Source organism: Melospiza melodia, chromosome Z (genome assembly GCF_035770615.1).
Source record: "Melospiza melodia melodia isolate bMelMel2 chromosome Z, bMelMel2.pri, whole genome shotgun sequence".
NCBI lineage: Eukaryota > Metazoa > Chordata > Aves > Passeriformes > Passerellidae > Melospiza > Melospiza melodia.
The window spans coordinates 73,694,707-73,708,236 of NC_086226.1; the positions used below are offsets into that span (position 1 = coordinate 73,694,707).

A 13,530-nucleotide genomic window follows, 5' to 3' on the forward strand; every position below is an offset into this window, starting at 1 on the left:
AAAATAATTACTGTAATTTTTTCCCAAAAATTGTCCCAATTGTCCCAAAATAAATGCTCCACACAAACAGGAGAATGAGAAGTGTTCATGTAAGCCGAATACACAACTAAAGGAGCATATTAATGTTATGCAGAAGAAGAAACATTCACATAATTTCCAGAACCTGAAAACACTAATCAGTTTTAGTAATAGCCTCAAGCAAATCAGCTTTTAAGGGAAATAAAAAAGTATACTATTAGTTTTGTTATAATTACATGCTATTTCTAACGATATCTGCGGTAGTTGGAGGCACACATCTACCAGTGTAAGTATTATTTGAAAATAGTAAGGAATATATAAAGTACATTTTGCAAAATTGTTGTAGAAAATGAGGTTATTTCTTTTATTTGCTTAGAGTCTTCTAAAGAGTAATTTGGGTAGAACGTATGGTGTTAGTCTTCATTCACTTTCTCTGCTGTGATTCCAAAGAGTAAAATCTTCTCTGATTAACAGCTGTACAAAAGTTAGCTGTTACAGGATATGCAATTCCCAGTGCTGCAAATGCAAGTGACTAAAGTTGAAACCAAGCCTGGGTGAAGGAAACACTGCAGTCCATGCAGTGGAGGATGTCAAAGGAGATACAATCACTCTGAGTAGTTTTTATACTGTTTTAATATACCTGTTGTCTCCAGAGAGCTATTAATTCTGTGTACTAAACTCTGCCGAGACTCCTGGGACTGGGTCGGATTTCTATGGTAAGAACATACATTATTTCTAACAGTAGAATGTGATCTCATGGCAGGGACCCCCATGGGGCAGGCTGGTGCTGGCTGGATGCCAGGCAACCACCCCAGCTGCTCTACCACTATATTCCACAACAGGACAGGGGAGAGAAAATACAGCAAAAGGTTCATTAGTTGAGATAAGCACCTGGGAAATCCAAATACTCTCATGGGCAAAACAGACATGAATTAGAGATATTAATTAATTTTACTACCAAAAAATCAGAGCAGGATAATAAGAAGTAAAATCAAACCTTTAAAACACTTTCCCTATGCCCTCTCACCATCTCAGCTCTACTTCCTCCCCTCTAGTTGTGCAGGGAGACAGGGAATGGGGATTATGGTGAATTTGTTGTTCCTACCACTGTTCAGGGGGAGGAGTCCTTCCCCTGCTCCAGCACGGTGTTCCTCCTCTAGGAGGCAGTTCTCCATGAGCTTCACCAATGTGAGTCAATCCCGTGGGCAACAGCTCTCCACGAACTGCTTCAAATTTTTGTCCCTTTTCCACAGGGTGCAGTCCTTCAGGATACAGGGTGCTGCAGTGTGGGCTTCTCCCACAGGTATGCAGGTCCTACCTGGACCCCGCTCCAGCATGGGAGTCTCACGGGTAGGCAGTTTCTTTCAGGGAACACCTACCTGCTCCCGTGTGGGGCTGCTCCCCATGCTGCGGGTGGATCTCTGCATCCCTGTGAACCTCCACGGCTGCAGGGACACAGCTGCCTCTCCACGAACTGCACCACGGGCTGCAGGGGAATCTCAGCTCTGGCACCTGGATCATCTCCTGCCCTCCTTCTCCACCAACCCTGGTGTTTGCAGAGTAGTTCCTCTCACATATTCTCACCCTGTTCTTCACTGCCTGCAACTACATCTCCTCAATAACCTCTCTTTTTCTTCTTAAATATGTTACCACAGAGGCTTTGTTATTATTCCTGATTGAGATCCAGCCTTGGCCAGCATTGGGCCTGCCCCAAAGCTGGTTGGAATTGGCCCTCAGACCTGAGAAGCTCCTGGAAGCTTCTCACAGAAGTGACCCCTGTGCTGCTACTCCCACTACTAAAATTTGGCCACACAAACCCAATTCAGAGATTAACACTGGATGAATATGGGACAGACACTGCTGTAGTTAATGAAACCAAGAAAAAATTAAGGACAAAAGAAAGCTTGTTTCTTCCTGTGCCATTATCCAAATCACAGCTTTGTTAACCATTTCTTGGTTCTGATGCCTTAAGTCTTAGCTTTCATATTTTTCAGATTCTGTAATGCCTTAGTGGGTAACTCTGAACTTCATATAAATTGTCAGCAAGTTGTCTTCACAGTTTAGTTAGACAAAACAATCCTTTTCCAGCCTGAGAACCATGGACACCATTGCGGCTTTAGACTCAAGAAGTATAAACAACAGTGAACAATCTGGGAGGATGGGACTAACTTGAAGCTGGAATTGAACAAATGACCCCAATATGTAAATGGGTCCAAACTTATAAAAGTGTGAAAACTTGTGACCAGCCATCCATCTTGTGTCCAGCTTGGGTCCATCTTGGGGGTAGCCACAGCTGGGCTCTTGTACTGCCCAAGGTGTATCCATTGAAGGCTTTTTAATAAATACTTTATTCCTTTAACACTCTCTAGCCTCTGTTCCAGGTAGCCTGTGTCACTATGCCCCTTTAAATGTCCACTTGGAGTGTCCTGGCTCGCTCTGGCACAGGGGATGGTGGGGGACGCTCTCCTGTTCCTCGGGAGGGTGGCTAAGGCTCTCTCCTCGCATGGATGAGACACTGAACGATGCTGGTAGAAGTAAAGGAGCAGATTCCTGTCAGGGGTTAAGTCTGGATTCATTGAAGGATGGTATCAGAGGAATCCACAACCCAGGGAAGACAACTGACAGACAGAAGACCCCGAGCTGGGCTGTGCAGCAGTTTATAAACTGGGGAGGATACAAGAGACGGGCCCACCCTACCCATCTACCAGTGAGGGTATATGGGGGTGTGGAGATTGGAACAGACAGCTGGGAGAAGCAATAAGGATGATTCAGGGGAGGGACCCCGGTGCCTGAACCCATCACTCAACGCCCCTGGTAGAAGTTTCTAGAGAGAAGGGATGGGCTGACGAGTGATGGACAGGACAGCTGGGAGGGTTTGAGGGAATGACTCAGCAGTTTTGAAGGAATCAGGGGTTGGAGGCAAGGAGATTGACAGGGAGGAGAAGGGAGGAGGCGACAGGGGCAGAACCGTTTCAATGGGGAGGAAACTGGAACAAGCCAAAGTACAAAACATTATAACAGGACATACAGAAACACAGTAAAACAAGCCTCTCTAGGCATCACTTCCCTAATTAAAAACTCCATGTCATCATTTCAAAAGTCAATCCTGCAGCGTATGTGATCTTTAGCATATACTGAAAATTGGGACTATGCTACAGGGTATCCATTCTCCTGCACCAAGCACAGAAAGGAGACAAGGACATTTTTTTCAGAGACCTGGATAGACTTATTTGATCAACTTACCAAACATCAAAAATACCAAATACATCAACTTTATTTGAAAATACCTGACTAAAAGGAAGATCAGCAACAGGTCAAGTATTTCTGTATATGCTTCAGCTGAAGAAAGAATTTAAATAACCCTTTTTTAAAATAAACACTAAAGTATTAAATTAATAATTTTTTCTAACAAAGACAAAAAGCCACCAGCTCTATCTTATATTCACCTGATGGCATCTTGTTGAACAAGTGATTCTTCAGCAGCCTGAACTAAATCACTCAGGAGCATGAATACAACACAAGAGTTGCTGTACTGCCATTGATCTATTATGAGCTATTAGTCTGCAGACAAAAGCTTTTCTCATGAGCAACTAAACCTAGTCAAATAACTTTAAACTAAGGCCTTCAGCAGCAGAAGATAAAGAGGTCAGTTTTGCTAAGAACCCTATGACTAACTTCATAAAAAATAATTTGGAATATTGCCATTTGTAGTGAACACTGCAAAATCTGTGAAGTTACCTTTTTACAAATGAAAACAAACAAGCAAACAACCCCATTCCCACAGCAATTAAAACCAAAAGGAGATTAGCTCAATAATAATATTTCTAACGAAAAATCACTTCTGAGTTCTCATACTATTTTCTTAACAACAACCTATGGGCTATCTATGTCCATGTTTGATAAAGTTAGGTCAGTGTCCTCACAATTTCTTAGCAAATTGCCTTTAGCAAATAAATGAGCAAACAAACAAACAAAATTAGAAGTTAATACCATTCTGTCCTCCAGTTATGCTACTTTCAGATGAAACAAAGAGCTTGATCTGGATTTTTTTTTTTTTAATATGGAAATTGCTTTAGCTTAATGAGCTTAAAACCCTCAAGTACCTTTCTAGAGAATTGTGAGGTGTATGTTAAATACTTTAACCTTGAGGCTGAAACAGTCACTGATTATTGGCTTCAATAACCTCGTTTTTAAAGGGGTAAGGAGTCATTATGAGCAGTGGAAAAACACTGAAGTGATAGATATGTCTCCACCAGGTAAAGTTTAAACAGAAACATATGGTGGAAAGCTATCAAAAAGTTTTGTCGCCTTAGTCATATATTTATCAGATGACAGCTGTTTGTACAAGGGTCTGACAAAATGCACCACGAGATACAGCATGTCTTTTGGCTGATTAACAGGCAGAGTTTGGAAAGAGCAAAGCAGAAAACTTCAAACTAAATAAAATATCAACATCATGGCAGTAGTATCTAGGATCTAAGGGTGTGAAACACTGCCATATTATTGATATATATAAAGCTTTTAAATGGGTTTCATCTGCCCCATCTGTGTGCCATATTGTGCATGATATGGCAAATACCGTTTATAACAATGAAACTTTGAAACATATTGCTCTTTCAGGATGTAAAGAAACAATCATCACAGAACAGCTGTTCTAGGCCAACCACACAGCTAGAATGGAAGACGCCAAAATGCCACTGCAGATGCTAAGTGGTGAGCCATAGGAATGGATGAGGTAGACAGGCAGGGATACACAGGAACACAAGCTTGAGCAATATTAATTTCTAGACAGTGAATAATGTTTACTGTCAATACAGAGGTATCACCAAAACACAGTATTCTGAATGAGTCTTGGTTTGAGAAGATGAAGTCACTCAATGCAAGAAAAGTAACGGTTTCCAAAACAGCAACGAGGTTAGCAGGAAGATGCTCCAGTCTGAATAGAACACACTTCTCTTAAATTCTGCCATCAAACTTAATATCAAAAACACTACACTTTTCTTCTTTTTGTGTGGCAAGGCACTACTTCTCAAAACCAAGTAAATTATAGTTTACAGGGTTTTAATATCTTATTTCATGTTGTATCAAAAACATAAATCTGAAATGCAACTAACTATTCTTATTCTTACCAAGTTCTGGGAAAATTAAAATCTCTGAACATGTCATTTGTTTGGGATCCTTAGAGAGCTACAGTCTTATTTTCCACATGGTGCAAGTACTCTGAAGTTAGCCACAATCCTTTTAAAAATAAATGACTGAACAAGAGAGCAAGACCAATTATCAAAAACAAGTAATTTTTCATTTTGCTCTTAAAAGACATATGATGTTTCAATGAAGTCTTTAAAAATTACAGGAAGTATACTGTCTCAAAAGCAAGGTATCATTAAGCACAGCCTTTTAAGAACTTTGTTTTGCTTGAGCTCATTAGAAGGCAGGTTGTCATAGCAGCTGAAGTCTTTGATCATGTTTTTCTTTCAACAAATTGTGAGTTCCACAGTTTTTCCTTGTTATGCTCTCCTACTAAAAGCCAGATTACTACATATTTATAAATCAGTTATGTTTAAGTTTATACAGAATATTATTGATGTTAAAAGAGAGGCTGAAACTGTTAACATGAGCTGCTTACGAGAACAAAAAGTATCCTGGCATCATGGAAAAGAAAAATGTCTCTGATGTGAAAACAGCCTAGCATCATAAAGCATCAAGCAATACTGTATACTCTTTGAAGACAAGGCCGTGGCATCTCAGAAGATGCTATGCTGGCTGATCCAGTCCACTGTAATGAAAAACACCTGGGTAGTGAGGGTGTCCTCTTCTAGGGCTTGCAAACAGATATGCATGTGCCTCAAATCCAGAAGCCTCTGGTAAGTGAGAAACATTTCTTTATCTGGAACTGAATCCCATATCAAGTCCAGAAATCTGAATGTTTACAAATTTAAGGGAGAAGATTTATGTTCCCAATAAAGGCTTGGATTCCAACTTCACACTTGGATTTTCTTCTTAAGAAAACTCAATGAATCATATTTTTGTGCATAATTTGGAGTTTCCTTAATACCAAGTCTGGGGAGTTGAAACCCTTTTAACAGAGGCAAACATATTCCACAAAACATAATGTGAAAAAAAAATTATTCACTTTCATGTGACTGTATTGAAATGTATTGAAACAAAGGTAAAGATTTACTCTTTCACAGCACCTATAATAATACTATAGCATCTAGAGATTCCAGAGTATTAAAGGTTCAAGTCCTTCAAAATGGTCCATGTCTGTCAAAATAGTTCATGATTTTCACTTTGCAACTTACTGTTTTAGACAGAATACCAAGCAAAGGAAAATAGTGTTATCAGTTCTCCAAACAAGCTAAATTCATTTCCATGGCAGAAATTTATCTAGTCATGATTGGTACAGCATGACAAGGTTACTACTTTATAAGGCAGAACACGCTCATTTCAAAAGTCTTTATAACCGCCTTGATAATGGAATATAACATCCAAAAAACTGCTATTGAAGCATGAGTTAATGATTCAAATGCAAAAGTTTTAGCATAAATATGAAAATTACTGTAGAGGTCTTAAATTCAGTTGTTTCTCCAAATTTTCTGAAGCAGCCAGATGTCTTGTCTTATACAAATTTTGGTCTCTTCTTTCTTACATCTTACAATAGAACCTAAATAACCTCAAGAATAACAGCTAAAATATCCAGTCCATTCAAAAAACTATTTGTCTGCTGCATTTTCTTTTGGAAGAGCAGTCTTCGAAGAGGAGAACTGTGTTGAACCAAAGCTTGAAAGACGGTTTTCCTGTATTCAGACGCTAAATGAGCCCAAGCTTTTCTTACTTATGTGTGCATAGGAGAGTCATTCCTTTGCTTGTTTGCTACAGTTTTTACTGATTACTACAAGAGATGTTACTGCAACAACATGTTTTAAACCTCCCAGCATTTCCACAGGTATTACCTCAGAGGAAGATATAAAGGGAAGATGACAGACCATCTGTTGGTCCACGTTTCTTCTAAGCGAGTACTACTGTTATTGAACAATGTTTTGTCAGACAGCCAAAACATGAACAGTATTTTGCTTTCCATCACTGCAGCTTCTTTTACAAGGCACATGCATCACAAGAGCAGGCCTAATCTTCTCAGCTTTTTGTCTTCCTCTCAAGTGTTGCGGATTTTTCTCACCAGCAACTGCAGGTGAAAGACTTATCAATTTGATCCCAAACAAGTTTGATTTCTAGAACTGAAAACTGTGGGAATTTAAGGCATAAGTGAAATTTAGAAACTCACTAACTGTGAGTTTATAAAGTGAAATTTAGAAACTCACTACTCCATAATGTTGTAACATGAATTATTATTGCCAAAAAGCTGTTATTTGTTGTCTTCCAGGGCTACTAACAATCCTCATTAATAAAGCATCCACACACTACAAAGAACTTTCAATACGTGTTCTCTGCAAAACAGGGTTATCAGTGGTTGGTTTCTGCAGACCATTTTCCTGCTAGAGTTCTGGATCCTGACATCCCTCAACTACCCTGCTCTTCTGCCCTGTCACAGTGGACATTGGAGGATTTAGAGCTCCATCCACTGTCCTTCATCACCAGCTGGACAAGTGGCATCATGCTGTGGCTGGCTTTGAATTGGGTGATGGCAAGTCTCTGTTAATGTGCTAGCCAGCAGGCCAAATGGAAGCAATAGCTGCTGAGCTCAGGCTGCAACTCATCTCTCTCTCCATGGCAGTCATTTGGACACATTTTCTCTACTTATTGAACAGTTTTATGTTCTCTGTTTCATTTGATGTAAATTAAGGATTATTAATTGCAAGTTAGTTGCAGGATCCAAGGAATAAACAAGTGGGCAAGAAGTGCAAGTATTTCTATGTTTTAGTACCTCAGGAAACCAGCTTAACTTTATTCTACCTTGGCTACCATTTTTCTGATATGATCTGTTTCATGAAGTACTTCTTACACCCGCTCAGTATTACTGTCTCACTGTATTTCTGAGCGAGACTACTGGGGAGAAACATCTTGAGCCCAGGAGACTGAAGGGCTTAAAATCTTTATGACACTGCTAGTCCACAGGTCCCAGTCAGCTATTGCAAACTCAAGACACACAACTCAGTGAATCTGTCTGATTATTCTATTTTCCTGAAACCATTACAGACCCATAATCATATCTGGAGAAAAATACTGTCTCCCTAACTAATGATTTTCAGTGTGATGTTGTCATTTTAGAAGGTGACAAATGTAAAACTTTTCTCCATCAGACTTGTGCAGAATTCTTCCATGATAAGAAACAACAAAAATGGTGTGCAGGCTGTTGCGCACTAAAGAAGAAATATCCGGCTGAAAGATCACATTGGTCCTTCACAGTAACTGTTGACATTTGTAACTTTGCATGCATCCAAACCCCACTGAATTTTAAAAACTTCAGTGGAGATTCCAGAACAAATGTAGCCTGCAGCTAGCTCCAGGGTCCCACTGTTTTCAGGCCCCGTTCATTATACAGCTGTCAGCCAAGCACCAAACCTTCTCTTCAGATCTAAAATTTATTAGAATAATAATAAGACATTTGTTACAAACATCATTTTAGGTGATTGTTTTCATAAAAGATGCATTCTGCTTTGCACAGATTATCTTAATTTTTGCCTGGCCTTCTAAATGGTGACTGCTGCAAGCCCACCTCACTTGTCTGTCTGCTCCTGCAGATGAACTTTTTTCAGACCATTCCTAGTAACGTCGAGCATAGTGGTAAAAATGCAGCTGAAGGTAGCTGTAGCATTAGACTGTATCTAAACAGATACTTGTATCTTTGTCTTTCGACACAGACATATTTATTCAGAAAACTGCAAACAAAATTGAACTAATTTAACATGGATAAAGCATATATGAGAAAGCAAATAAAGACTGAAAAATCTATCTACTTTTCAAAACAGCACGAAATCTCCTATTATTTTTAAGAGGGCTTTTTGCACACAGATGATGTAGAAGAAAACGAATGGAGTTATAATGGTTGACAGGGAAGGTGGGCAGCGCCACTGGGACTAACAGAGCCATCGAAGGGCACTTGGGGAGGAACAGGGAGACGGTCACTTTGAGGGACAGCCAAGTGGTGGGAAAAGCAGGGAGTAAACCACTTAGGGAGAAAGCATTCTTGGGAGTTGAAATGGGGGTACTGAGGATCAGACCCCTTCTCTAACTGACAGAAAACAGCTAACTTTTGTAACAGAGACAACAATAAAACTTGAAAAGACATGTGACGCCACAATATAGGAACCAACATACGAAATGTAACTTTTTTTCTCTTAAAAGTCGTCGTAACAAGGGCAAATAGAGCTGAAAAGCAGAATTTGGATATAAGAGTGACGTTTTATGTTCAATACTATATTCATTTATATCGCGACTCTTTCTCACAATCTTCTCAAGACTTTCTAAGGCATTTCACTTATATCCAGTTCATTAGTACGCCACAAATGCCATTTAATGAGTTAATGTGTGGCTTTCTGAAAATTGTGGAATTAATTATCTCCATTCAAATCCTGTTTCTCAGACAACTGGGAATTCCCTCACTTGTGCCATGCCAAAAGAGTTTATTTTATGCAGCATTGCTGACAAGCATAGGTCAAGCACAATGCAGCCCTGCACAGATAGCAGTATACTTGGGAGCTAAAGCTCAGATCTTTTTTAAGTGAATGCTGTGGAAGTTTCAGGTGAAAAGACATTAATTGACATATTATTCAGAAATCTAAAATTTACAAAAATTTTTAAGCTACATAAAATTCTTCAAGTTTCTCAGAAATCTGTTTTCTGGAGCAAGATTTGGCTTTGAGGTTAGCTCTGCTTTTAGCAATAGGTTGCACTAGAGACCTCAGATGGTTCTTCCAGTCTAAACTACTGCATAATTGTATGATTGAAAGGCAGAAAGTTACTTTGGGTGGATTGTGGTGGGATGAAACTTGGGAAGGAGATATTGTAGAAAAGTAAGTTTATATTTGGCTTGATGATTGCATTACAATATCTTTAGTGCCTGCAGGGGCATTTAATAAAAAAAACCAGAACAAACAAAACTTGAAAAATGTGTGAGTTTAAGAGAATGTAACATGCTGTATGTAAAAAGGAACATAATCTCCAATTTATTATCTTTTGTCTGGAAAAAAAAAAAAAACAAAAGAATTCCTTCATTATCTAAAGCAAAGGCATAATAAATAAGGAACACAAAATGAAGGGTGCATGGCATCAAGGAACTTCTATGCTTTGGAATAAAGAGAGAGACAATATCAAGAATCAGGTAAAGCTATTATTTCTTCAAGCCATTCTTCAGCTTTAGGAGAGGCTTTCTAATTGTCAATATTTTGAACATTGTGGACTACAAAAATTAAAGACTCTAAAATTCTGTATTAGTCTACATACTATTTGATAAAGGAAACATTAGAAATCAGTGAAAAGAGTAGAAACAAAACAAGGTGTTAACATGACTTGCTTTTATCCTTTTCCTTCATCTTTCTTTTCAGAAAAACCTTTCCCTTCTTTGCTCAGACTTTCCCTGGAAAATGTGCTTCCCATATGTTGCTTAAATATATGGCATGCAGTATACATAGATGTCTAGTATATGAAAACTAGAGGGGGTCATAAGGATTAAAGGAAAGTGAAATTAAAACAATGTGCAGTAACTTCTCCATTTAGAGATTTCCAAATGGTAGGCTGGAAAAAATTGATTCCTTTTTTCTGTCAATGAACACCATATTTTATCTTTGATCTTCAGTTTGATCATAGCACAGTAAATTAAATCAGCATCTCTCCTGCAAGGAAATGCAAATTTAAATGACATGTAACTCTTCTCTTTGGCATAAACTTAATTTGGGACATAATTTTTAAAAGTTTTTAAAGACAACATAAGAGAAATATTAGTAAAGATTACTCTTGATTTTAGGCTAGCCAGTTAAGGAGAAGTCCCTAAAATATTAGATTATGGATATGTGTTGAAATATATCAAGATTCATCATAAATAAAAATAATATTATTACTGATATCTTATGATCACAGCTCAAAAAATATTTACAAGAACGTAGCAGGCTGAATTGCTGCTGGTATAGCCCAGGGCAAGGAAGCAAAAAGGACCATTGCAGAATGTCCACAGATGTTTTATTCAGCCGCACGGTGAGATGCTCAGGTGCCAGCACCCACCCATGAGAGTCTGAGTTTGTCTGTGCCAAGGGGCCTGGAGGCTGACCCGTGTCCCTGGGCAGTATGAGCATGAGGGCCAACCAGAGAATAGGGAGGAGTGGCTCAGGGACATAGGAACAGACATAGCAACAGGGGAAGGAGCCAACGGGGTCTAACAGCTTTGTGAGGGAAGCTTCCTGTGTCTCCCAAGACCAGGGAATGCCACCCCACGGTGTCCACAATTTTTCTTTTTTTTTTTTTTTTTTGCTCTTACAGCTTTATCTGAAGAGAATGTTTTTGTTTAAGCAAAGCTGGAATACTTCTCCATGGAATTATGGAATTTTACTTGTCATAACAAAACAAGAACCCAAATCTTTGTGATCCAGGTGGCAGCTGTGGGCAACAATCTGATTTCCCACCTTTAGAGATCCATGAGGCAGGAAGGGGAAACCCCCAGGAGCCTTTCCTGCCAAGAATGCCCTGGTTTTATCAGGAGCGAGGAGGCCACCAGGCACCACTGGCCACAAAGCAGGACAAGATCCCTTCCCAAGTAGGTGGTCGGCTAAAAGAGCCCATGTGGAAGTTGGTGGAGCATCAGAAGCTCTGCACAGCACTGGGGCTCTGCGGCAGCCCCCCAGGAGAGCACTGATAGATGAGGATCTGGTGGATCCTGAACACGGTGAGGCCACAGGAAGCAGCAAGCGCTGACAACCAGCCAGGATTGGGAGCAGAGGATTTGGGAATATACACACAGACTTTACAAAGAATGCCACGTTTCATACAAGTCACCACTGGTTATTTACACATGGCCCCAGGACAGCACCAGCCAATCCTCAGCTCTCCGCAGACTCCGGCTCTGTCTTGAGCTTTTTGCTTCCCAGGACTTGTTCATCAAACAACTTTCTCTCTCTTTAGCTCACCAGTGGTCCTTTAATGTACTTCTTTTCTGCCTTCTCATAATCGATGTTACCCATGGCAGCAATGGCACAGATGATGGCCTCAGGTAAAAGCACATCTGAGATTGATCTGATGCCATACCCCAGGATCTGGTGCAGGTTCTTGGTGTCCCTCTTCTTCAGCTACCCAGTGACCAGGTCCAGCTGCTCCTCATCCTCCAAACAACTCTCCACATGGTCATGTACTGCTTGGAATTTAGGAATTTCTTCAGCCCTCAGGATTGTTTCCCAGTTTTTAGTCTCCCCCCAGGAGATGCTCTACAGCTCCTTTGGTCTTCACTATGAAGCCCACTAGCTTCTCTTTCTCCCTGTCCGTGGCAGCTCTGGTCCTGTCAGGGAGGAGCTTCCTCAGAGGTTTCTGCAGGGAGGTGTCTGAGGAAGACTGTCCAGCCCCTTCCTCCCCAGTGTTTGGGAATGCCATCTGCACCACACTCTGGTATCCCTCTTTCCTCACTGGGCAGCTGATATCAGCAGCAAAATACTCCAGGGAAGGACCCGGTGAAAGAATGACAGCCCACTTAGATCTGATAGCCCAGGAAGGACTCCAGCTGGAGACACCACTTGATTTCCCCGGAATAGTTCTCCTTGGCTTGTTCATAGTCAAAGTGCTTCAGCCTCTTCAGAAACACTGAGAAACCTTTTTTCTTCTCATTTGTGGTGCATCTATGAAGAGCACACGGGCCCTCCAGTGCTTCCTCTTCACTGCTTTCACCACTGCTGGCCAGTACAGATACCGCCGCTGCCACTTGCACCACACCAGCATCTCTTCCTCGAAGAATTTGTCTCAATGGGACAGAACACTTGGGAAATTTTCCTCCTCTTCATCTGCCAGTTCTTCCCAATACTGTGATGAAGGATCTCCTTTCATCTTGAGATCTTCAGCTTGAATGACATCATTCTCATTCTCTTGCTCCTTGTCCACAGACACCTCAGTTTTAGAAGCCTCTGAGACAAATTTGTTATTCCAGAGTCTCCTTCTGACTGAAGATTTCTTCTCATTACATCTGCCAGCCAGGTTACCAGCTGCTGAAGGCTGGATCATTTTAAGAGTCGGTCTTTGGGCAGCACTGCCATGTGGCATCTGTGCCCGCATTCTCCACCGTTTCTAGCAGCGTGTGCCTACTGTGACAGATAGTATCCAGAGAGGCTACAACCTCACAGCTGAGGAAACAGACAAGACAAATCTCTTTGTTGTTGACCACAAGAGTCCATTTTTATGGACTCCTGTGTCGGGGTGAGGGGGGAGCAGGAGGCGGAGGCCCAGGAGCCCAAGCAAAGCCCAGAGAGCAGAGAAAGCAGAGAGAGGACACAGATCAAGGGTCGGGATTTTATCGGGTGTCCCATGGGAGGAGTCTCAGGATCAGACTACAGCCTCCTGAGAACGGAAAGGCTCCACACACGC

At 40.7% G+C, this 13,530-nt stretch overlaps 1 pseudogene; it reads right to left on the reverse strand.

Annotated features, from left to right (window-relative positions):
* Positions 1-11,426: 11,426 nt before the first annotated feature.
* On the reverse strand, positions 11,427-12,891 carry LOC134432040 (PWWP domain-containing DNA repair factor 3A-like; annotated as a pseudogene).
* Positions 12,892-13,530: the final 639 nt, after the last annotated feature.